The 26,111-nt window shown below is 40.5% G+C and overlaps 1 protein-coding gene across 1 annotated transcript in view; it reads left to right on the top strand.

Annotated features, from left to right (window-relative positions):
- LOC128741520 (GTPase-activating protein skywalker) overlaps positions 1-26,111 on the top strand; it is a 125,049-nt gene that overhangs the window by 799 nt on the left and 98,139 nt on the right. The window lies entirely within an intron of this gene.

The raw sequence follows: 26,111 nt of genomic DNA, 5'->3' as shown, positions 1-26,111 counted from the left end.
TGAAAATTTTGCATACCTAAAATTTTTGGGGCTTGATTTAATTATGTATAATTAATTGACAGTAGGTATAGTATCCCCTTTCTACCTTTGACATTTTCAAATTATGGATACGGCGACAATTAGGCCCTTTTTTATACATTCTAAATTTTTAGATAGTTACAGCAATCTTTTTTATATTAATTAAATAAAGTAAAACTGAAAATAGCCAGACAATTTTTGTGGTGATCTACTTTAAAACGATAAAGCGGGAGAGAGAAATAGAAATCATTTTTAGATTTCATGCAGTTATTCTATGGGAAGATGTTCGATTTCGAACAAAAATTAAGCTTGATCTCGAAAAAAAACTTACACGATAGGCCCTTCACTTTTACGCTTTATTATATTTTGTAATTTAATGTATTCTTTGGATGAAGTCGTAAAGTTTATTCGTTGGAAGAGGATTCAGAGTGATTTTAACCTATGATGTAGTTGATGCAATATAATCATAATCCTGTAAGAATTGGCGGGTAATTCCTACTAGAAATTTGCCGGTTGAACGTTCCGCTTATCATTAGAAAATTGCAGTTGGGTAAAAATCGATTAAGAATTAGGGTAGCCAACCTATTTTACTTGGCGCGACCTAAAAATACAAAAAAAAAAAAAAAAATCAACCCTTTTGGAAGCAAAACGAAATGAATGATGTTCTGAATAATTTGTCGTTCGTGCCCAAGAATGATGTTCAAGATTTGTGAAAAACATAAGCTTCCTAATGCAAAATGCTCAAGCAGTCTCTGCCAACGTGAAGCCAAAAGCCCAAAAATTGTATTACACAATTTTCACAAAAAAATGTTTTCTTACCAGAAAAATATCCAAAGTGAGCAATTCGTAAACTTTCAAAACGATAGGACTTGACCGAACGTCAGTATACGTCAATTTGAAGCATCGGTCGATTGCCAAGAAGCAGCGCCCGCTAAAACTGATAATTTTGGCCGCTTTGACCGCGTTTTAATTGAGCCTGACAGCAAAATATATGCGACATATTATCAGAAAAGTGTTCTGAATACTGCTTTGACAAACCCTGGCAAATAAACGTTTTGGTCGCAGACCATTAATGTTTTATCAAGACTCGGTACCTTCTCACTAAGTGTAGTGCGATTGAAGCAGGAATGAATATAAAACAAGCGTTCCGAACTTCGTTTTGACCATATAATGGTCCTCGCATTTACCGAATGAGATTCCAATCGATTATTATTCTCTGCGGGCCATTTTGGAGCAAGGTCCGAGGTGTCCGTGAGTGGGCCAAAATACCGACAAGTTACATTCGGACAGCTTGCAATTCGTCTCAATAGGCCGTATGAATAAAACAGTTTGCTTTGCTTTTCCCGTGTAAATTTTATGGGAGCGTTTGCTCTAACTCTTTTATTTATACGGCCTAATGTTGATAGTCAAGCAAAAAGGTGGTCATTTCGAGCCAAAATGAATTGATTCTGAATTTATGATTTTTTTCGCAAGTTTTGTATCATCGATAAAAATCATTTTCTAATTTTTGGTCTTTTGAAAAGGATTCATATCGAGTGCCGGACCCCTGTAAAAAAAGTTAAGGAAGGGGTAAAAGTATCGAAAGTTATTGCGAACATTTCTGGTCACTCGTAGATACTGCGATTTGCATTCGATGTTTCAATCTCCAAAATATGTCTGCGTGATTGAAACATCTGCGAATTGGCCACGGAGACCCACAACTTCAAGGCATTAGCTAACTCAGTGATCCGTAGTCAATACGTCACCATCAATGGAAATGTCGGTCAGAGGACGGAGTTGACAACGTTCTCGATTTATACCAGCATGTACTCCAGGACTTGCAGGAGTCCGATGCTTGCCCGTTTGTATGGCTTCGAGTTTTTACTTTACGCTTCTGATCAAACGATCCCACGCTCCATCCATGTATGGTGTAACGTGGGCAGGTTTGAAAGACCATTCAGCGTTGCTTGAAGTAAACGCCGTTCTTCAGGGAGCTGCTCGGAGTTTAGTTCCGTGATCATTGTGAAAATGATCACCGCAGGAATTCACGCTCTAGACATGGTATTTCGTTTATTTCTAACACAGGATTCAGTAGTCAGTGTATGAGCGATCTGCACGTGGATATCGAAATAGTTGACTCCCTTGTGCATGTTATATCCTTAGAAGTTTCCCATTCCAAAAAGTGTCCCACATCAAATTACATCACGGAAGGAACGCTGTAGAAAATTACTTGATTGACCGGTATTTTTAAAACTTTCAGACAATAAAATGTAATCCATTAGTAAGCTTTCGGCATATTTATTTCATTCAACTCCAATACCATAGCCGTATGCTCGCACCTTACGCTTAACTCCACTCAAAAAATTTTGTTCAACATCTGGCTGTAGCTTCTTGTGTACGGAAATCCACTTTTTCTTCATATCTTCCTCAGATTTGACCTCCTTGGGATGCTTTCCTAGTAACTGCTTTATAATAGGCCTTTTCATTGGGCCTTAGTTCCGGTGCGTTGGGGGGGTTCATGTCCTTGGGTACGAAAGTTACCCCGTTGGCTTTGTATCATCCAGTACATCCTTTGAATAGTGGTACGAAGTTAGACCCGGCCAGAAGATCGTAGCGTCCTCGTGCTCAGAGGAAGCAGCTGCTTCTGACACTTCTTGAAGTGGATCTGCCCGTTTACAGTCCCGGTAGCCACGAACGGCGCACTCCGTATGCCACATGAGCAGATCGCTTGCTAAATCATGTATTTCTTTGAAAGTTTCTGCTTCCTTACTTCCTCTGGAACGTTAAACTTGTATTGGGCGATGAAGAACAGTAGCCCCGGAAGCCGGCGGAAGTTCGCCCTGGCATAAGTCTCATCATCTATGATGCGACAATGAGGCTTCGTCAGCATCTTGGTGTACAGTTTCCGGGCCCGTAACTTTCCCACCGTATTTCACCGTTCGTCATGATTTGGAGCCTTCTGCATTTTGTACCGTATGCAGTTCCTCCCGGTTGTTGGCTCTCTGAATGAAAGACTTGAACAGATTGGCCACATCCCTGACCGAAGGATTGGGATTTCGCTTAAACGCTTTCACGACACGCTTGTGATCCTGATCACTAATAGAACATCCATTCTGATCGCATTTCTCCTTCGTTCGATGCTCAGAGTTTCGTAGTAACGTTTAATCACACGACTTTCCGTTGACTGCACGATTCCGAGTTGTTTTCCGATGTACCGACGAGAGAGTTGAGGATTTTCCAGGTGCTAGCGCAAAATCAATTTGCGACGTTCCTTTTCGGGTGATGCCATTTTTTCCAATTTTAGAAAAACTGACAGCGATAAAAATGCAGTGTAAACAATACACTCTAAACTACTTCTACCAAAATATTCAAAAGAAAATACCCAATGGGTAACTTTCAAGAGAAAATACCCAATGGGTATTTTTCTACAGCGTTTTATCCGTGATGCAATTTGATGTGGGACACCCTTTAAATTTAAATCTTGCAATGATACCTTGCAGTAAGATGTTGTTTTATGTCAAAACACGGCTGTAAAATATACACCACTGCAAAAATGATGAGAGTTAAAAATAAACATCATCGTGCAGCTGCAAAAATGGACTAAATCTAGAGGATTGCGAAATGGCACCGGTCTCTGACTAGACTGTGTCCATGCTTTCTAGGATAGTCTTTGTTTTCTGGAGCGAGTAGTAAATGCTCCGGACCTACCTGCACGCGTCTTGTAAATCAATCGATCCATTGATTTTACTGTGAAGAAACGTTACTGTGGCAGCTAAAACTCTCGTGTCCCGCAAGGTTCAACGCTAGGATGGGTTTTGTTTACAATGTATTGCCACGATCTTCACAATGTGTCAAAACTCTTGATCCAACTGTTTTCTGATGGTGTCCAGTCAGTCTGTAACTTACCTGCTTGGTTGCTGCGTCTAGTAAATGAGGACCTGACTAAATTTCATCATTACGCCCCGAGAAACATCACAGAGAATTAATCACAGTAAAAATAGAGTTCTGCCTGTTTGGGGTATATGGCCAATCCTATGTTATAAGATGCAATAATGCGAATTATCTCGGATTAGTTATCAAAGAAGTGGGATAACGCGGTTTCACGGCAATACTGAAAAGTCTGTAGTGGCTTGGAAACGTTAAGAGTTAAAATATACAATGTTCAAGAAAGGAAAGCGCGGCTGTTGAAAGCATCACACCGATATGGCATTCAAAAAATATTAGACTTCAATCATTTGAAAATAAATCAATAAATAATTCGTAATCCGTTTGTTATGAAGTACATAAAAACTTTGTCGATCAAAAATGTCCAAATTTTTCTTCTTTTTTTGATCATTTCTATCCGATTTTTTGGTTTCATTCATATAGGTTCATTCCCTTGTACCGACTATGGATTTTATCATATACGCATCTGTAAGCACCATATGCATTTTGCTTTGCTAATAAGAATTGATGTAAAGAAATGTGCACGCTATTCCGCTGGGGGTTATACATAAATAAAACATTTCCAGCAAACATACCTCCATAGCGAGCCTGGCACGTTGTGGAATATCTGACAGCTGTCTGACGGATCGGATGGTTTGAGTGTAACGCGCTCTAAAATCTGCCACGGCGCGGCGTCGTCGCAACGATCAACCTGCTCAATATTTATCAAGCTGTTACTTATTGGTGATGCCTAAAATGGTGTATGGCATGTTTGATTAGTCGTGTGTTTCGACGCGAGTGCGCCTAGAGACGGCAAGTCCATCGGCGGTTGGCTAATTCACGCCATCTGATTAGACTTGATCTACTGCATACGGACGACAGGAGCTTACAAGAATATTTGCCCGACCGATAGCAAAAGGCCGCTGCTGCGCTGCAGCGTGTTGTTCGACAGCGATGCCTTCCAACAAATCGCCATAAATAGGACGGATGTGGTGTTCACTTCGAAGGTGCGAGCAATAACTCTTGCCGCCGCTGCATTTTCGTCGTATGCCGAGCCGGCCGCGGCGAAGCGAATGATCAGACCCGCGTGACCGCGACTGCGGATAAAGTTTTTACTCTTTCAATTTGCCAGCCAACGTGACACAGCCGACCGAAGTGATGGAATTGAATTGAGGCAGTTGATGTGTTTCCCCTACCCGGTGTGGTGCTGTGCTTTTGTGCCAGTCAGTGCCTCCGGGTCGGCTGGCATGATTACCTACAATTAGTGTGTATACATTTTGAAATCTGTAAATATGGAAAGGATCCTATGTGATCGCGATAAAGCGCGAATGTTGCTTATTTTTCGAATTGAGTACGTTCGCAGCTTTGTAATTATTCCTCATGTTTGATTGCTTACGCATGTTGACACAAACACAACCAATCGAATCTGTTGTGAATCGGTCCTCTGTAAATGTTTTATATCATTCTAGTAACTTTGAACTTACAATAATTTTTATTTGCATAATTTTCATTTGAAACAGCACAAAAAGTTAAGATATTAGAAAACTTGGTCTGATAGATTCAATACCGGTTCATCACAAATAGATATTGTGTGGTTTTTATCAAGAATAAATTACTGATTGATCAGATTTTTTCTCATCCATCAATAATTGATGCTGATCTTCTTTGTAATTAAATAGTTTTCCCATTGAACAATAATCTTTTCAAACTTCTACTCGTAGATTGGTATTCAGAACCACTTAGCAATTGCTGAATTTTGTTTACGAACACAACATTTTCTTTGAAACGGACGAGCTGGTCACTTTAAAACAATTCTCATATTCATTTCACATTATTTAAATCTTTCTGGCTATGCACAGTTGTGAGTGGCACTCGAAATAAAATTTTCAGCTTGGATCGCAATTACAGTGTGCTATTTCTTTTCACAAAACCATTTCCCAGAAAGAATAATGTGAGTGAAGCTGTGAATTCGCGGAACTCGTGCATCACAGGCAGTGCCGGAGCTTCTGCGATGGTTCCCAGGAAATACTATCATAATCCAATGCTCTTGGCCGATATCGGTTTGCTATGCAATCTATCTTAGTTACTCGTGGGATATTGATTTTTTTTTCTCTACTACCGCCCAGCCGGTGTAAATGAAACTGGAACGGATGGTGCCACCAGCCATGCTGTGGTTCACAGAATGCCGTGTGCCTTATGAATAGTTTCTTAAAAGCTCCAACGATCTCGTTTCAGTCAAAGATTTTTGCTATTATTTTTTCTGTTGCCCCTTCTTTCTGCTTGGAGCTAATTACAGGGTATTAATAAACCTGTTCATTCATGAAAGAGCATGCAAATATTACAATGTTACTGCACTGGTTTGCATAGCACGTTGCTTGGAGCAGGGGGCAGAACCAGTTTGCAATGTTGTCTCCTATGTTAATATTGACTAGGACGACGACAGCCGTCTTACTTTGGTTACACTACGTGCGACACAAGACGTTCAGCGCTTGGGTACCTATTATATTATAATTCAACCTAATAAAGCTATTTCTGTACGCATATTTCATGCGAATAATGATATTTTCGGATTTGATTTGGTTTGCCAAGCATTCACTTTACTATAGATCGGATAGTGCCCGTCATCAGAGTCTGCAGGCCTACGCCTTTTGAATCAATTTCATCAGCGAACAGTTTATGTATGAAGGGTATTCTGCGGCTGAATGATAGGCGAAGTGATTTGCCATTCGCTTCACAAGTATCTAATAGATACTATCTTTACAACACGATATCAATAGATTCGATTGGCAGTAAAATTAGTTTTATGTCCTATCCTAAGTTCTAAAATCATGACACCTGTGAGATATTTTTATTTAAAAATTACAAAAAAAATCTTAGCAATTTCGAAATTACCCAAATGTGCCCCTCTTGTAACTTGCTTCAGTGTCGGATAAGTATTTTCTTTTTTAATAGCATTTCCAACCGGCAACCTGAACGTGAAAATAGAATCAGTTGTGAGAAATAAATCGAAAGTAAAGGCCAAAAGTGAGAGTGCTACACACTTGACGATGAAAATGATTCGAGTGCAATATTTATTCAAAGAAACTAGGACTGTCATTCTATTTTCGATGAAAATGAATCATGGTTTTATCTAATTTGCTGATATACTTCAGAAATTATATTTAAAGAGAATCTTGAAATATAATGTTTGCATCATATAAACATTAAATAATATTAAATTCTATAAAGTGACATAATATGCCGCTTTAAAAAGTGTCCGTGTTAGTCATCTTGTCTGCTAAGCTTTGAATGGGATTCAAGCACCAAATAAAAACTAAACATTTGAACAGACTTAAGGGCCAAACAGAATGCTGCGTCAACGCGTCCGTCAGCGTTATTCTGACAGTTTTCCCATGGGTTTACTGTCAAATTGACGCTGACGGATGCGTTGACGCAGCATTCTGTTTGGCCCTTTACGCTACTGCCACTTCAGCCAGCTATCAGTATTGCAGATCAGGCAGAAAAAAATGAAGTAGCTGCCGTCAAACGGGGCTTATTTTGACATTTTTCCGGTATATTCGAACTTTGACTATCAAAATTTTTAAAGTTATACGTTATTCACAACGGTAAATTTACTCATTTGTATCGTTAACATTTCAAATAGAGATACGAACAGGCAGTTGATTTGGATTCCATGTGGTTTTTGAATTCAAATTAGATTTGAAGTGTCGCGTGATGTACTTGGATTCAGGTCAAAAACTGGCCGTTTTCTCCGTCACTTAATCCGAGCCATTTTCGAACGCTCCCAATCACAGCTTAATATTCTTAAAATGATCACCAATAATATAGGTTGGTTTTGAAACGGTCTGATTACAGACTTTTCTGCTCTAAGTGAAAACATTGGATATGGTCGATATGTTGTTTCAACAAGACGACGTTACCTAGAGTTTGATTAGCAATCTATCTCTCGATTTGGATCTGTGAATTGACCGTCTAGTTAAACACTTTTGGACTACTTTTTGTGAGGTTAAATTCATTCGTCTACACACTGGAGGTCTTGGAAGATAATATTATATGGCTCATCGGTGATATACCGACAAAAATACTTAAAAAAGTAATATAAATGGGATCTTTCACATAGACAATCTTTAGCATAGTTGCAAGCAGGGATGGTCTGATCACTTTGACTCAATTTTGATTCATTTGATAGTACCATCTCAGTCGAGCGAAATTTGACAAAATTATATATAGGACATTTGTAAAAAAAAGTATAGTCTACAATTTTGATGAATAAAGTTTTGTTGTATCTTTTGTAGTTACAGAGCTATAATGCTAGTATATCATTAGTAACTAAATGAACGCCCACTTAGTTACTAATGAGGTACTAGCGTTGTAGCTCCGTAACAATAAAAGATACTTATATTTTTTTGAAACGATGGTTCTACAATTGATGAAGGGACGGTAGGGAAAAGTAATGAGTCCCCTCCATTCTAAATTTTTTTTCATTATTTCCCCTACCGTCCCTTCATCAATTGTAGAACCACCGTTTTAAATAATATTAATTCTTATGCCTGGTCGCATTTCAAAGTCAAGATTTAAAACACGAGGTTGGTCTATATAGGAAAGCTTAATAACAAGAAGAACAGCAGAGGGATGTCTACAGTAGTTTCTCGTGTCGGAGCAGTAAGATCGTCATCGGGAACATGGACGCTCAGATTACGAGAAGCCATTTCTGCACAGCGAAGCTCGTGAACTTAGTAGCTTCCCGAGACCTAATAGTTTTAAGTACCTTCTTCATCCTGCAACAACGTCTACAAGACCACAAGGAGATCTCCTAATCAACGTACGGCAAATTCAAATTGATCATAACCAACAGATAGCTTCCAAAGTCCAAACATCACCATCACTAATTTACGCATCACGTCCTTCTTCTTGCTTCTAGCAGTTTACAGCCGGGGTGGTTTTAACCATATCCTGAATTCCTCTCCACTCTACTCGTCGCCAACTCGTTGAGCGTCTCGACACACGTAAGTCAGCCTTAACCTGGTTGAGCCGTCTGGCACGTCAAAGCGGGTCCCTCTAATCCTGGTACCGGTGGGGTTCTTAAAGAAAACGGATTTTTATTACTGTCGATGATGACCAGGGATTCCAAATATACGAACTCACCAACTGCTTCCAGTTCATCGCCGTCAGTGATCACTCTCCGTGGGAGGTTTCTCTGGAGCCTCTTATTACCGAATATTTGGTTTTAGATGCATTGTAACCGCATTCTCTAAGCCTCCGCTTTTAGTCTGACAATATTGCATCCGCCATCCCAAGGTTTCTAGTAATGATGTTGAGGTCGTCTGCGAAGGCTAGGAATTGGCTACTCTTGCTGAAGATCGTTCCTCTCGTTTCAATGCCTGTTCGCCAGATCACATCTTCAATAGCGATGTTGAATAACACATCCCAAGCAACAATGTGAGTTTTATTGTACTCTCATGGTGGTCTTAAAGACCAATTTTGGTCTTAAATGCCAACATAAGAGTGTAATATAATCCAAATTGATACTTGGGATAGGACAGTTCACCCTCTTGCTGCAACCGTCTGCGTCATTCGAAGGGACTCGAGAGTACCCCCAAAACACGCACGTCGCATTATTGGCTCCAGGGTAACCTTGATCAGCCGCATCAATTTATTTGGAAAACAGTTCTCATGCATTATCTGCCGTAGCTGTTCGCTCTCGACCGTATCATATGCTGCCCTGAAATCCACAAAAATATGATGCGTAGACACGTTGTACTTTTGACATTTCTGGAGGATTTGTCGGAGTGTGAAACTTTGATCCGTAGGGTCCCCATAAAGCCTGCCTGGATTCTCTGGCTATTGGAGATAGACGACCTAACAAAATCTGGTAGAACACATGGTAGGCGGCGTTGACGAACGTAATACCGCGTTAATTACAGCATTTTTTCCCATCGCCCTTTTTGTAGGTGGGACAAACTGCACCTTCCATCGACGACTCCTCCGGTGGTTTTTCCTTTTCCAAATTCTAGAAATTATCCAGTAGTGAAGTGCCGCTGTTAGTAATTCTTGACCATTTTTGTAGAGTTCTGCCGGTAGTCCGTCTTTTCCGGCAGCTCGTTTATTTTTCTGCTGACCAATTTCTCGCCGGTTATCGTTTGAAGGCATTCCTAGATTAATTTCCGTTCCGTTTCCTTCTGTTATATCGCCGTTGAGGTGCTTATCGAAGAACTGCTTTCAACTATCGACCACTTCGCACTCGTTTGTGGCATTGTGGTTTTCCTCTTCGTCCCTACACATATCAGTGCTCGGCGTGTATTCTTTACGAGCTTGGCTTGGTCACCTTCTCATAGAACTTGTGCGTCTCATTAGCCCGGAATAGTTGTTCTAGCTCTTCACGATCTTTATCCTTCTTCTGGCGCTTTTTTCTCTTCAGGATCGTGGGAAATTCAAGCCGAGATCGCCGATACTTGACCCAATTCTCCCTCGTGGCAGTGCTGAGATAGTTTTTCTAAGCTCTAAGCTCGACGCACCACGTCCTCGTAGTCGTCATTAGTTTAGAGGGGTTGCTCGTGCTTTTTCTAGCAGTAATTTCCATTCGACTCGATTTGGCCACCTCGTCCAAGAAGCAGTAAGTCGCTTTCGACCTGAAATAAGTTCAGTACTTCAGAAGATCAGAAATAAGTTTACCGTTCTATCTGATCATTCTCAAAACTGAATATGTTTTATCGTCGGCGTTTACATCGTCGGACTGCACGGTGGGCCTAACATACCTCAGCTCGTAACATTCGAAGGGTCCTCCGGCAGTCCCGTATTTACCGTTACATACTTCGAGCACCGCCAAGTTGGTTACAGCACGACGGAATCCTCTTCCGGACGTTCGAATGTTGGCTTGCCGGATCCGTCCGTCTGCCCCCTGGAACACCTGCTCAACGATGCCTCTGGTCCAGCACTTCCGGTTCTTCCCGTTGATGATAAATACCAGATAGGAACTTAGCTGCTTCGTCGTAACTGCCTATTCCCGTCCTATCCAACACAAATTATTAAAAATATCAGCGTTTATTATGACACACAATGCAAAATTAGTTGTTCCCTAATATTTTAGTTTGTTGATCAATCACAGTGAGCTGAGATCTATTCAAATGCTTATTTTCATTAAAGAATTCCTAGCAGCCAAATCTCCTACGTTTTTTCGTGCGACGAAGAAGAAAATGTCGACTAATCGTTTCAATTTCCGTCATTCACAAAATGAAAACAATTCACGCAACGCATTGTCGTTATTCTGCAGCAGGGAAAACTTGCATGACCAGCAGAATTTTTTGCAGAATAACATATGTCATGCCTTCCTACACAAATATAAGCGCGCTAATTTCGTAAACATTGTTGTGATTTATAGTTCGGACGATGAAATATTTTGATGGACGGATTTTAAAACAACGAATTTAAGAAATAAAGTTAGTCGCGTAATTTCAATAAAATGCTGTAAAAGTGAATTCTAAGTGCATGGTTCGGAAGGTAAGTGTGTTTGAGTCAAATCAGCAAAAGAACTTTTGGAGTATTTATTAAATCCATCCAAGAAATGATGAAAATTAGAGTGGCTTTACTTACCACGACGGGAATTGAAAATAAACCCTAGATTACCTCCAACGGCTTCTGCTCTTAGAACCACTTCGTCCGTTTATTGATGGTTGGCAGATATTCTTTTGTCCACTTTTTTCAAGTCTGGTTGGCTAGGTCCTGGGATCGATTGTAGGCGTCTCGTAGAGGTTCGGCAACATCGATAGAACTATCCACATACATGTCCGCTATCGTAACTGTACCCCGGAGGAAATGGTACGGGGTAATCGCTTCTTTATTGGCTGACTCCTGTGGCATGTACGTAAACGGTCGAGAATGAATTGCATCGTCCGTCTTCGTTAGGACCATCAGCAGTACTATGTCCGTGTTTGAGGGTTCGTCCATGCTTTCCTTCATCAATCGCACCATCCGCTCCCATATTCCGCCCATGTGCGGCGCGGCTTGCGGATTGAAATACCATGCTGTCGATGCGCTACCTAGAGCTTCTGCATATTTCTAATGGATTTTCGGCATCTCGTAGGCGGTAGCTCGCAAGCATGTAGCATTGTTCGAAAAGGTCTCTATCGGAGTTCCATGCGCTTTGCAGAGCCTCCGGATGACCGTCATGCAAGACTGAGTACTGAGGGTATGGACGACTTCAAGATGTACCGCGAGTATGGTTAGGCAAGTGAAAACTGTGACCCGCCTTTTTTCCGGCAGACGATCACTTTTTGAAAATTGGGCAAATGAGGCCATCCAACCACTCCTTCGGCATTTGTTCTTCCTCCCAGATCCTGACAATGATCCGGTGGATTGCTTCGTACAGCCGCTCGCTCCCCGCTTTTAGAAGTTCAGCCGGGATACCGTCCTTCCCAGCAGCCTTACCGTTTTTCAGCTCACTGATTGCCTTCTTAACCTCCTCCTGTGTTCCTGTGAGCACGTGCTCCTCGTACTCGCGTTTCTTTAGACGATGGATTCTTTTTTCCACAGCTCTAGTCTCTCTGTATCTCTCTTTGTTTTGGCGCGTTGCCGCAGTGAGCATGCGACTCCTGGCCTGGTTCTTTTCATCTGTCACTCTCTGGCATTCGACATCAAACCAGCTGTTACGCTGTCTTCCATGCGTCGCGCGTACCACCTCTCTAGCTGCTGTTTGGATGGCACCATGGATGTTCCTCCACAGCCCATTTATATCTTCTTCTTATACCTGCTGTTCTGCGATTCGCTGGTCAAGCTTCCTGGCGTACTCCACTGCTACGCCGTTTGCCGTTAACCGCTGGATGTTGAAACGCAGCGTCCTCTCCGTGCGAGCCTTCGCCGTGTCCGACAGCCTTGCGCGAATCTTACTCACTACGAGATAGTGGTCAGAGTCGATATTTGGTCCACGAAAAGACTGTACATCGATAACAACCGAAAAGTGTCGACCGTCAATCAAGACATGATCGATCTGAGAGCTAGAGTCTCCATTTGGATGCCTCCAGGTGTGTTTCCAAATATTCAAACGTGGAAAGTAGGTGCTACAGATGGCCATCCCTCTGGCCGCGGCAAAATTTATGAGCCTCAAACCGTTATCATTGGTCGACAGATGCAGGTTATGTCTTTCAATAACTGGACGGAAGAATTCCTCCCTCCCGATCTGCGCGTTTGCATCTCCGATGATGATTTTCACGTCGTGTTTTGGGCACTGTCCATAGGTCCTCTCAAGCCTGTTGCAAAACTCGTCTTAGCATCATCGGATTTATCATTTGTCGGTGCGTATAAGTTGATTAGGCTATAGTTGAAGAATTTGCCCTTAATCCTCAACACGCATATACGGTCATCTACGGGCCTCCACCGGATAACTCGTTGCTTTTGTTTTCCCAACACTACGAAACCGACTCCATGTTCAGCATTCTTACCGCCACTGTAGTAGATGTGGTACTTGAAAGAAGTGCCTGCAATAGGGTCTACTGCACGGAACTCCCTTTCTCCGGAATTTGGCCACCGAACTTCCTGAATAGCAGCGATCTCCACTCCGAGTTGATGCAGCTCTCGAGCAAGCAAGCCAGCCCATGCCGGTTCATGGAGAGTTCGGACATTCCAGGTACCAAGTTTCCAATCGTTATCCCTTAATCGTTTCCTTGTCCCTTGCCGTGTCTTATACCGATTGTTCCGTCCTGAATGTCTTTGTTCGTTGTTCGTGGTAATTGAGTTTTCGGTATACTGCCTCACCGGGGTCGCGATACCTACATCCCGCTGATGGGTCTGCCATCTTAGGATACAGCATTTCATATTCCGCCGCCCGTTACGAGACAGACGCTGTGTGAGCCGCCCCTCATCTGGAGAACAAGCGCTCTAGTTCGCACCTCCTAGCTTAGCTGCTTCAGTAAGTACATGAAGCATTTCCGGGTAAGGCCATCGACCGTCATCATTTGACTTAGATCTGCGTGGAGGCGCCAGGTGGGAGCTTGAGAGAGCCAGAGCTATGTTTGACGCTCCTTCCAGGTAACTCTCTCCATTTCATACCCGTGTTGCATACATGTAGTGGCACAAAGCTCCCTTTCAATGAGGAGAACGTGCTGCTCAAGCCACAAGTACTGAGTACTGCATACATGTAGGCTAATTTATCACATTTGGCTTGATGTAAAAATATATCTTTGAAAACGGTTTAGACTATTTACGTTTTATTTAATAGAAAAATATATTTGATTTTTGTTACGTGTTCATTGATTTATATGCATTTCTGTTTACGACAAATATGAGATTTATATTTTCGTTCTGTGTAGAGCTTGGTCCATTTAGTAATGGAACAAAGACTATTGCGTGTGTTTCTCATTCCAATTTAGGTATTCGTTTGTACATTTTATTTTGTCTTCATAACTTCTGGCCTGCGTCAAGGAACTGTCCGGGCCGAGCTTGTCACATGTTCGTTATTTGTGTTACATTTTCTTTTTTGAAGATCTTTCATCATGTTTACCCACCGGCACATTGACTGACAGCTTAGTTCTACTCTGTGGTAAACAGCTTATTAGTGTTAAACGATTCTCCGTCCAATGAATGTCAGAGTTTTGTACTCGTTTGCACGAACCCAACGAGCATCCAGCAGTTCCGCAAATAAAGATTTAGTCCTTCATCAAAAATAAATCATTCATGTGTCACGTCCAGATTGAAGAACTCTGGAAGGATCTGATTATTCCAATGTGCCTTTGTCGAGTACTTTACATGGAACATCAGCGGCGATGAAAGTGAAAAGTTCGTTCGTTTTCTCAAATGTTGAAAGTTAGCGCGCCAAATTTTCTCATCGTGTTTGCTTAATCCTCAGATTACGACCACCAACCACCAATCAGCGTTATTGGCTGGCAAAACGAATTAATAATTGTATTATTAGACCACCCTACTTTTTTGTACAGAGTGTGAAATATTCCGAAAATAGGCTTCACCGGTTTGACCTTTTCCTTTTGAATGCCAAGGGGCATTAGGGCAAGCACCACCGACGCGACAGTGTTATTGATTGTATTTTGTGGCAGGTTCCGATCGGCTGTTATTTACTCATTCGTTGAATTGCTTGCTCATAACCGTTGATTGATGGAAATTGAGTTGTGTCCAAATTCCGTATTGCATAATTAATGGAAGCAATGTTCTGTTTGCGGGTTTAGCTTCCACTTCCACACTACTTATGGAATTGGAGGATAAATCCGAAAGTTTCTTCAGACTATGGCGATATTTTCCGCACGATTACGTGATAAACAACGCAATGGTATTCTCGTGGTAGTCCGTAGTTTGATTTGACATGCCACTCAACTTAGATGTGATGTTAGAAGCGTCAGACAGATGCAATAACAGATTCTAATGTCAATGTGGACGCCAAGTCAACTACCCTCTTCAGTACGATACTAGATTACCAGCGTCGGTTACTTGCCTTCAAATTGAGCATTAAACCGCCCTCAGGGTTTCATATTTCACTTTTTCTAGCTCCATTGCTAACAAACGTAAGAGCACACCTGGTTTCGTACTCTATTTCAACCATTAATTACTATCTGAAATTATTTATTAAAAATAAACGTGCTGTTGGTGTGTCAGGGTGGTGAGGCAGTAGTAATAACTAAAACTGACTATCACATTCGTTGCATCGAGTAACTTGAACTATGCTTGACGGTTAAAAAGAATTTAATTGAGTGCTTGTATATGAAAAGTTGCAAGTACCATGTTGGTTTGACAGGAGGAGGGCTCACAATAATTAACACATTCGTAGGAATTTTAACTGGTACATTTTTTGTCACTATCGACAGATCTTGAAAGGTATATCTTAGTCTAGAGTTAGTTCATAATCCATCTAGCTAGAATGTTCCACTTAATATTGCGTTCTCGCTGTACGCTGCTTTATGATTATCGTTTTATTACGCTAAATTGGGCACTGAAAACGCTAAATTGGCCACTGAAACACCGCTCATTCAAGCTTATGATTTTTGTGTTTCTACGCCCCGTGCAACCATGGTCATCCTGTTTCATACAGACTCATAAATGTATCGATGCAAAAATGGTAAAATATCACAAAAATGATAGTGGTTGTCGCCAAAGTGGAGCCGATTTCGATTTACTGACACTGACAGGCTGGCGTGGAAAATGACGCCGCGGCGGCAGTGCTGTGCTGTAAGCAGGTGGGATTTACGCCGCAGCATTCTTTCACGTTGTGCGCTTGTAAATGGTCAATGGAATATTGATTTTTCTTTTACCTTTCCGGTCATGGAGGAATAAAATGCTAGTCAAAGCACATGCACACAACACCCGGCGGTGCGGTGATGGGATTGGTCGGCATTTCGACGACTAATTTGACAATTCCTTAGCAATTCTGATTAGTTGCGCAAATTGTTTGTCTGTCGTGCTAGGAATTTGCGTCGCTGATTGCGCCAGGGCGGAAGCACTCTGCTTAGGATGATTTAGGCATGTTACTGGATAAAGTTTTAATTTGATATTCGGGTTATTTTACTGGCGTTTCGCGTAGCGATACTTCCGAAAGCAATCCACTGATGAGATTAACAATTCAGAATCCATCCTTTCATTTCCAGGACTACAGAAAAGGTGAGCAATATCAAAGTATAATGTATAAGATAGTAATATTTTTATGAGAATGGGATTTTTGATGAACTCACACAAATGAAACATATGTCTCACACTGATCAGAGGCCAGTTTCCTTCCATTTGCAGTCAACCGTAGATTCATGCCTACGAAGTGTTCTAATGTGCTTTAAAAAAAGTTCTAATACGAACTTAATTGGAAGCGACAGAAACGATGACGATATTGCATATGTTTGCAGGAAAATCCAGCTTCGAATCTAGACATCAACTAGTAGAGTAGAGCAAGTTAACAGCTCCGTTCGGTCGATGGCTGAAAATCGCGATCGCCTCAGCAGCCGTGTTTTGATGTTAATTAATGGTGACTTGGGAATCGATTTTTAATTACCAGGCCTGATTTGGCCTAGTAGATGGCAAACCGATAAGCTCATGGATTCTGCAATATGCTGCTTGCTCTTTGCGTTCGCACCCAAGTTTAATATGGCGATTCAGCTCTCAGGATGGAGTGCAATCATGCACTAGAAGCGCATTTGCTCATAATTGATTCGTATATCTGAAGTTCTATCACTTGGATATTACAACTTAATGCGTGCATTTCATGTGTCTCATAAATGCATACATATAGGAGAACTGGGGGGAAAATGAACACCCTTAACAATGTCGCCATTTGCTTCCCCAGGAACCAACCAAATGCTGAACGCACTACATGAATTGAAAGCTGGATTCATATTCCACGTAGCAAAATATAAAGATGTTTGAAAAAGGACGATTTGTCATGAAAAATTCCTTATTTTCGAAAGTGTCACATTCGAGCCTGATTTTTTTCGTGTGGGTAAAATGAACATGTAGTGAGGGCAAAATGAACATGTCATAAAAAACTAAAGTTAACATGCAATTTGGATAAATTAAACATTATTTTACCTTATCATTGTTCTACATAAGCTGTAGATATTCAACAAGGCTGCTAAAATTAAAATAGGACTCCACAAAGTTAACATAATGTATCTTCGCCAGGTTCATATAATGCTTGACTTTCAACTCGCTTCATCGGTCATTTTCCGTCATTTTTCGAGAGACTCGATCATTTTTATTGATTGAATTGTAATTAGGTCCTGGCTCCTGATATATGGAAAATAAAACATCATTATACACATTGTTCATTTTGCCCCCATAGTGAAGTGTTCATTTTGCCCCCATAGTAAAATGTTCATTTTGCCCCCAAAACACCAATTGTTTTCTAGTGTTTATTATAAACAAACAGTTGATAAAAATATTTGGAATTTTCGACAGATCCGCAGGACAGTGATAAGCAAACAACACTAAATGATACCAATAGTCGAAATTTAATTTGTTTCGCCAAAAAAGCTTATATACTATTAGTGGAAATTACCATCAGCGTCAGATTTCAACAAATAATTTTTACTTTTTCAATTTTTTTCACATTAGAAAGCTTATGATCATCACATATTGTCTCAAACAGCTTGAAATACTTTTAGGAAAAGATACCTATTGATCTGGTACAGATTTTAATCGGTTTACTGGGAATTTGGCTACCTGTTCATTTTACCCCCCCTGTTCATTTTACCCACAGTTCCCCTATTACTGGGCATTATTGTGTTGCCTATTGTATTGTACTGTATTGCAGATGGCACCGACGCGTCGGTACTGTTAATAGAAAATTGTTCTCGACAAGGCTCTGAAGGATGAGTTAATATCTGGACCACGCGCTATCAGTAAAATTACATGAAAAAAGTTCTATCGTTCTTCCTTGCCATAAATATTTATTACTTTGCAGTCAAAAACAGAATGCCTTGCGCCTCCATGGCCCTGGGGAAATTTTAAATCTTTTAAAAATGCTATCTCTTGAACTAAAAAACAAAACTCCTTTTCAAATTTTATATATGGTAGGTAATTTTTTTTAGCCTTCTGGGAAAAAATATTTTAAAAAACGAGGTCTCTTTGGTCCTTACACCATAAAACGTATGCCAACGTAAGGAATTCTTCCCGTAGGAAAGCAGCAAGCATTACTAAGTGCAAAGCAACTGACGTGTCCGTTGAAGATGAAGGTGAAATTCTGATGTGGGGCTTGAATACTCCTGATGCAGAGTATTGCTTTTCCCCGCATCAGAAGAACGTGTCTCGTGCAATACACCATCTCGGTAGAGTTACGTTGTGCTACTGTCGTCGCGACAAACGGTATGAACAGTTCGGTGCGTCATCGTGTCGGCAATCATCGGTATCGTCTAGATTCCGACCGTGTTCAACGACTTGACTGCTGATCGCAGTCGATCGTCTGCATTTGGTTAACAAGCAAGACTTGGCTGATTCTTTGTGGCTGTAATTTAGGGTTTGCACAATGGCAACCATGAAAGGACAGCTCCTGCTCTTACAAACTGCAAGGAATTTATTTCTCAAGTGTTTGATTGCCTGCCCAAGATTGATCGCATTTTGAAAACTTGAATGAAAAAGTGTTATTTTTGACAGTAATTTGGTGACAAAACAAAACAATAAACGGGAAAAAAGCAAGTGACAATGAGAGATTCTCTTCGTGTCTCCTCTCTTCCGATTTTCACGGCGATACCAATGCATTTCAACACATCAGCTTTGCACGAATCGGTTGCCGGTGTTATTAGTTAGCTAACGCTTAGAAAAATTTCTTTTAAATGCATTTGTGTTGTCGTAATAGTCAGAAGAGAGGGACAGTAAAGAGTCGTCCTTCTGAAGAAGTAACTGAGATTTGTTATGTCGTTAGTGAGTGCTTATTGTTTTTCGAATACCATCAGGTTGGGTGCTTTTTTCCCTCCTTTTTTGGGCACTTTTTTTTCTGCGCTATGATTTATTATGCCGGAAAAGATAAGACCTTGAACTTAAAGTATTTTATCAAAATGCCCATACGTTAAGTTGGTTATGTGATAAAAAAACATCGATATGATCGAATTTGAGCGAAATATTTCCGTACGTTTATTGTCTAAATATATGGTTCGGTGCGACCATAGATGATCTAAATGGTACGGTACGATCATTGATAAGTAAAAGGATTCGGTACGATTGTGGAATGAAGTATATGGTTCGGTACGACCATAGATGAATTAAATCATTCTGTACGACCATTATTAAATGAAGTATCTATATGGTTCGGTACGACCACTTAAAAGTAAAATGATTCGGTAGTATCATTGTTGAAAGAACTACGAATATTGTTGAATGAACTATATGGTTCGGTACGACCCTAGATTATGTAAACGGTTTGGTATCATCATTTATAAGTAACATGATTCTAACCGCCCAGTTAGTTTCGAGGTACAATGCTGGTCTAACAAGCCAGTCGTCGTATGTTCGAATCTTGGCTAGGCGATACTTGCTAGTTAGAGTCAGTAGGATTGTTGCACAGGCCCGGTAATTTTCCTGTACTCTAAACAGCCGACTGCGAAGTCTGTCGATAAAGAAGAGTAATGTCTAATGACGATTTAAGCCCATGGCTTTGCTAAGCAACATGATTCGGTGCGATCATTGTTAACCCTCTAACGCAGCGTTTCCCGAATGGGGGTTCGCCAAAAATTTAGTTTACTGCAGAATAGTATAGGGAATTTCGCCAGGGGGTTCGCGAACCAAAAAAGGTTGGGAACCGCTGCTCTAACGGGTAAGACCGTCTGTAGACGGCCTTCGCATCTGAAGCTTCTGAGCCACAAAAAAATGTTTCGAATCGGCAATATGAAAAAGATGTTCAGGATAGATTTCTTGACATTTTGATATTAATATCACAACATTCTGACCATGCGTTCAAAAGTTATCATCTTTCAAAATGAAGAATTCGGGAAAATTGCGGAAAAAATTATTGCGCGAATATTCCCTTTTTTAGTTTTGAAGAAAAAAGACATCTAGAACAAAATGATTGACCCCAAATTTTTTCTGTTAATAACTTTCACGCTTTATTTCAGTCTTATAATGTATCTGAACTGAAAAAATATCTGGGTAAAGCTTAAGACATAAAAACGAAAAAGAGACATTGCACTATTTCTTGCCTGGCGCTCCTCTAGATAATTATTTTAGCATGAAAATCAAAACTCGAGCTTCTTTTATGTGTACTTAAAAAAAGTTATTGGCTTGATTGTATCGTTTTTACGATGGTGCCCGTTAGAGGATTAAATGAAGTATTTAGTTCGCTACAACCATAGATGAATTAAATAATTCGGTACGATCATTATTCACTGAAGTATATGGTTCGGTATGACCATAGATTATTTGAACGGTTCGGTACGACAATTTATAAGTAAAATGATCCGGTGCGAGGTACAGGTTTAAGCTATTGATTTATTTGGATGAAATGAACAAGAATTAGATTATCATTGGCTGAAAGACCCACAGAGAATTCTGTGGGTCCAGTTAGAGACAAAAAAGCGAGTGATCCTCAATGCTGAAAGACCCGGAAATTTGTGTTTCCTCTCAGAAAAAAAACATCAGTTCGTTGCACCAAACTGCTGTACCATCTGAGCGATTAGCTACAGAGATTGACCTCCGCCACAAACTCTGTCTCAGTTTCGGATTGAGCTGCATTATTGGACGAGTTTGACGTGGATGATAAAGGGTGTCCCACATCAAATTGCACTGCGGAAGAAACGCTGTAGAAAATTACCTAATTGACCGATCCTTTTCAAACTTTCAGGCAACAAAATATAACCCATTAGTAAGCTTTTGGCAAATTTGTTTCATTCAACTTCAATACCATAATCGCATGCTCGCCCCTTACGCTTAACTCCACTCAAAAAGTTTTGTACAACCTAGCTGCAGCTTCATCTGTACGGAAATCCACTTTTTCTTCATGTCTTCCTTAGACCTGACCTCCTTGGGATGCTTCCGTAGTGCTTGCTTCATAATAGCCTAGCATTTTTCGATGGACCTTAGTTCCGGTGCGTTGGAGGCGTTCATGTCCTTGGGTACGAAAGTGACTCCATTGGCTTCGTACCACTCCAATACATCCTTTGAATATTAGCACGAAGGTAGATCCGACCAGAAGATCGTAATGCCCTCGTGTTGCTTCGGCAGAGAAGGCAGATGCTTTTGTAAACACTCCTTGAGGTGCATCTGCCCGTTTACAGGCCCGGTATTCACGAACGACGGACTCCGTTTGCCACATGCTGTATTTCTTGCCAAATCATGTATTTCGTGGCAAACCATCCTTACTTCCTCCGGAACATCAAACTTGTGCTGGGCGGTGAAGTACATTAGCCCCGGAAGCTGCCGGAAGTTCGCCATGACGTAAGTCTCGTCATTCATGGTGAGAGTACTGGGGATTTTGCCGGTTTTTGCGCAAAATAAATTCGCGACGTTGCTAGTCGGGTGACGCCATTTTTTCCAATTTTAGCAAAACTGATCGCGATAAAAATAGAGTGTAAACAATACACTTCAAATTACTTCAACTCAAATTTTCAAGAGAAAATACCCAACGGGCAATTTTCTACAGCGTTTCTTCCGTGGTGCAATTTGATGTGGGACATCCTTTATGACATTGAAGTTTTACAATGCTGTCTCCACATGGCTGAACAGAAATCTTCCTAGAATTGGAGCAGCTTTACAACCTGCCTAAAGTAATTGTTAACTGCACAGACTGAAACGACATCGAAACGCAAAACAGAGACTGTTTCGTAAGCAACGAACACCACAGAGTAAACGCGCTATCAAATATTCTAATGACGCTTACTATAGGCTAATTAGTTCTCTCCACGTGCATTTAGTGATACTTCTGGTGTCCCTCAAGGCAGTAACCTGGGGTCTTTGCTATTTTCCATGTACTTCAACGACATTGCTATTCTGCTTGGTTCCAAAGCCGCAGCGGCATATGCCGCACTACTGACTACCTACCAGATAAATGGTGCTATTCTTGAACGTGTCGATCAGATCAGCGATCTCCGAGTTCTGTTCGGTAACAAACTCACTTTTAACCAACATTATACTGCTGTCATTTCCAGAGCTTCGCCTGTATCATCTGGAATCATCATAACCTGTGTTATGTGGATTCCAACAATAGAATGTGTTCAACGAAGATTTGTTCGTGTCGTTTTGGTGTCTGCCCTGGCTTCTACCAAAAAATCTCGGTTATGTAAACCGCTGCAAAATTTTGGATTTGAATTTGGGGACACTAGAGAGTCGCCGGAGGATTCAACAAGCAACTATTGTGGCCAAGCATTGCTTTTCGAGCTTCACGTATATAGTTTGGTTCATTGAATTTACTGACAAATAGGAAATGTTTACTCACGCACCACGTAAAGTCTAGCTTGTTTTTTCATTTGACAAAATATAATATTGGCGTAATTTTCTGTGGAAATAGCGTTCCATTCAGGTTTCCTTGGTGCAGCTAATCGCTTGTTTGTTGACGCTGCAAAAAGCAGGAGAAAAGCATCAGCAGCATTTCACAATTCGCAAACAGTATCTATCTGCTAGCAGCGCATAGAAAAAAATACGATTACGGAACACCCGGCAAATTATTCCCCGGTTGCTGCTGCTGCCAGCATGAAAGCGATTTAATAGTTTAGACAAACCGCTGCAAAGCGGAGGACTATTTTGTCGTCCTTTCAGTGAGTAGGTAGGATGAAAAACGTTCGGAAATGGAAAATTGCGGTACGCCGTTCCTACGCTATTCATCGCTTGTCGGTTATTTAAAACGTTCAAATGCTGAAAATGGTGTCGTCCCCTCCCACCTGCTGCCTGGGTGCTTATCTACTTAACGGCAAAGTGATGTGCTGTGCGCGTTTCACAGAAGAACAGCTTAAAGCATTTGCCGGCAGGCAGCAACACGGAGAGTTGTGTTTGTCGATTGCTTCACTTACACGTGATTTTCACTCTCGTCAGATCGTAGAACTTTGGATCTGTTTTCAGATGTTATCTATACAAACAATGTTTATCGTATAAAATTCACAACGTATTCTCAATCAAAGGGAGTTGAATGCGGAGTTCAAAGAGGTATGCTGTAAAATGCAGATATTCCAATAAAAACGGGTTATAATGCTTCTATGTTTGATTATTTGCAATCAGAATAATTTACGCGACACAAAAGTTTTAGAACAAAACAAATTTACAGTCAATTTAATCAAGTAATAAATTTTTTTCATTAATATATCCTATTAATCTTGAGTCATAAAAAACAGAATTTGAGTTTACTCAGCCATGGGGTCAACGGTAGTTATTGCTTGTTGTGTGTGCTTTATAAAAGCTCTCTCTATAGGTCGTAATTCCGGGTAGAGTTAGCTGGATTCGCATTTTTTATGCAACATGGACTTCATTCGCTTCATGCCATTCCCAAACATTCTTGCCCTAGTGACAGGAAGGATGGCATAAGGCCAGATCAGCGTGGGTGCACTCATTCAACCAGCATCATGATTGCATTGGAATGGTAACATTCGTTTCCGCAGACATTCTTCACGGTACAATTCCTTATTTGACGTTCCCATTGCATTGTTGGGTTTCTTTTACTTTTTTTTCTACTGCGACTGTCTGTGACCTGCCAAGCTAACCATTTTACGTCATTACGCTAGAAGACAACAAAAAAACGAGAATGGGCTGGTTTAAATACATGGACATAAGTTTCATCATCCATAATCATTTAGGAAAGTTTCGTCAGTATTTGCGATACAACGCACGAGCACGTGTTTTGGCTATCGCATTCGATCCTTTTATCATTCCGGTCTTCATCTTGAATAACGTTCACTCCTTGTTCGGAACACAAACTGACTCTAAAACCTTTCACTGCTTGTTGTTGCTTCGAAATTTGCACGAAAGTTAGTGACATTTTTATTTCCCCAGCAACACGTACGTGTTGAAAGTTCTGGTCCGTTCCGTATTATATTTGTTATATCCACGTATCGTTTTGCTGGTGGTTCGCTTTTGTTCCCGCTTCTTGTCGTAACAGCGGTTATCTAAGAGTATAGTACAATTTTAAAATGCTTTGAATAGTGTTTGCAACAATACTAGCCAGTTTTCTAATTGAGGCATCCGGAGTTTTATGACTTTTTTCGAACTTGTTCTTCTCTCGTAGAAATTTATGACGAAGCACTTGTGTGTTATGAAACTCATAGCTTGTGTTTCAGAAATATATGTACCCACCGCTCTGCGAAACATTTCACTCGGTGTTGTAAAAGGATATTTTTAAAAGTATCGTAAAAGGGTCGAAGGGTCTTAGAATATTATGAAATTTGGTATGCGAGCACAGTTTATGGACTTATAAATAAATACAATATGTAAAAGATGTAAAGTTTCCCAGGAAAATTCCAAGTAAAATGTTTCCATTTTTTCAGGTATTGCTCATTTTGAAAGTTCATATCTCTTAAACCAAGCGTAGTATAACAGAATTCTTTTTCGTTCTTCGTAAAATTATCCACGGTGGTAAAAAACTCCAAAGAAAAGTTGGAAAATCTGTGTTTTTCAACCAATTTTTTAAAATATTTGTTTCTTGTTCGTCAATTCTTAGAATAGATTTAGGAGAATAAAATAAAATTGTTTTTAAAATTTTGCTTGATTAGTTCTCGAGTTATGAGGAAATTTGTATTTCATTTGTATGGGAGCCTCCCCTCCTAAAGTAGGGAGAGGTTTCAATTCACCATAGAAAAAATTTATGCCTCCAAAAGCACCCATATGCAAAATATGGTTCCATTTGATTAATTAGTTTTCGAGTTATGAGGAAATTTGTGTTTCATTTGTATAGGAACCCCCCTCCTAAAGTAGCGAAAGGTTTGAGGTTGTCTTCAAAAACATCCACATGTCAAATTTGGTTCCATTTGCTTGATTAGTTCTCGAGTTATGAGGAAATTTGTATTTCATTTGTATGGAAGCCCCTCTCTTTAAAGCGAAAGGGGTCATTATTCCCATCCTAAAGAGGGGAGGGGTCTCAGTTCACCAGTGAAAAAAAATTGCATACAAAAACACCCACTTGCTAAATTTGGTTTCATTTGATTGATTAGTTCTCGAGTTATGAGGAAATATATATTTTATTTGTATGGGAGCCCCCCCCTCCTAAAAAGTGGGGAGGGGTCTCAATTCACCATTCAATAAATTCTTGTCTCCAAAAACACCCACATGTAAAATTTTGTTCCATTTGCTTGATTCGTTCTCGAGTTATGCAAAATTTTTTGCTTGATTTGTATGGGAGACCACCCACCCCCCCCCCCCCCCTCCCTATTAGTGGTGGAGTGGTCTCTAACCATCAGATGAACCTTCTCTGGCCCCAAATATGAAAATTATATGAAAATATATGAATGAAACTATAGAGAACTATATGAAAATTTTCACGCCGATCGGTTCAGTAGTTTTCGATTCTATAAGGAACATTCGGGCAGACAGACAGAAATCCATTTTTATAGGTACAGATTTGTATGGGATCCCCCCCCCCTCTTAGTGGGGGGAGGGATCTCTAACCATCATAAGAACCTTCTCTGGCACCAAAAACCTCTGCCTGCAAATTTTCACTCCGATTGATTCAGTAGTTTTCGATTCTGTAAGGAACATAGAGCAGACAGAAATCCATTTTTATAGGCATAGACTAGCTGACCCGACAAACTTCGTATTGCCACAAATTAAACTGTGTTGTTCATAAATTGTGAATCACGGATGAC

This window comes from Sabethes cyaneus, chromosome 3 (genome assembly GCF_943734655.1).
Source record: "Sabethes cyaneus chromosome 3, idSabCyanKW18_F2, whole genome shotgun sequence".
NCBI classification, from domain to species: domain Eukaryota; kingdom Metazoa; phylum Arthropoda; class Insecta; order Diptera; family Culicidae; genus Sabethes; species Sabethes cyaneus.
Note: the sequence above shows the minus strand (reverse complement) of the source record. Positions and strands in the feature narration are given on the sequence as shown.